General features: G+C 44.0%; 1 long non-coding RNA gene across 1 annotated transcript in view; it reads right to left on the bottom strand.

Annotated features, from left to right (window-relative positions):
- LOC107574238 (uncharacterized) overlaps positions 1-849 on the bottom strand; it is an 8,975-nt gene extending 8,126 nt beyond the window's left edge. Inside the window, exon 1 of the long non-coding RNA XR_001607647.1 lies at positions 745-849. This is a non-coding gene — a long non-coding RNA (uncharacterized lncRNA). The remainder of the gene's footprint in view (positions 1-744) is intronic.
- Positions 850-855: the final 6 nt, after the last annotated feature.

An 855-nucleotide genomic window follows, 5' to 3' on the forward strand; every position in this document is an offset into this window, starting at 1 on the left:
CAGCGTCAAAACATACCTAACCAGCATATGCTGATTTTTTCAACAAGGGTGAGTCTAATTTTCTTTCTGTAAAGGAGTTTTAGGAGAAACATTTGAGGCAAACTGATACTAGAGAACTGCATCCAGTCTCATTTCTGCATAGTTTCGTCTATGGGAAACTTGCCGTCTATTTAAATACTTGACGTCACATCTGAAAAAGTTCTATTTCCTCTATTTCCTAAATCAAATCACCATGGTTACTAAACAGGATTCTGAGCTGGAACGTTAGATGTCACGCCCTCTAGCGTCACAACTAACCTGACTAGTTGCTACAATCAGTGTGTTTTTTGAATGTATTCTTACAGAAATCAGTGCACCGCGTATCAGTTATCTTTAGCGCTGATGTTTGATGGAGTCGCGCAGTACAGCAGATGAGTTCAGCTCAGAGCAAGTGAAGATGACGATGAAGATGAAGGACTGAACGACACAAACGACACTCAATGACACCAGCACACATCAACGTTATTAAACGTGTTCAGATCGGACGATGGGCGTCGATATATATATAATGCGAATTAAAATCGCACCGCTTTCGGCCGCGTAGCGTTTAACTCCGCGATCATCATCGCAGACGCATCGATCACAGATGTCAAACTGAGATGAATGTGAATGCTGAAATGCATGCGAATAGCGCGCCTATCACTGAGCCGCTGTCACGCAGTATGAGTGTGTTTAGCGTGGTTTTCATCTGCACGATGCTCTTACCCCAAAACGAGCGATAAAACAGCGATGTTGCGCTCGATGTGAGAGCTGCTGTTCAGATGGAGGCTGATGGGCGGAGTTTACGCATCACATCTTCTTCATCATCACCACCAC

Source organism: Sinocyclocheilus grahami, unplaced genomic scaffold, assembly GCF_001515645.1.
Source record: "Sinocyclocheilus grahami isolate Dianchi unplaced genomic scaffold, SAMN03320097.WGS_v1.1 scaffold2156.1, whole genome shotgun sequence".
Lineage (NCBI taxonomy): Eukaryota > Metazoa > Chordata > Actinopteri > Cypriniformes > Cyprinidae > Sinocyclocheilus > Sinocyclocheilus grahami.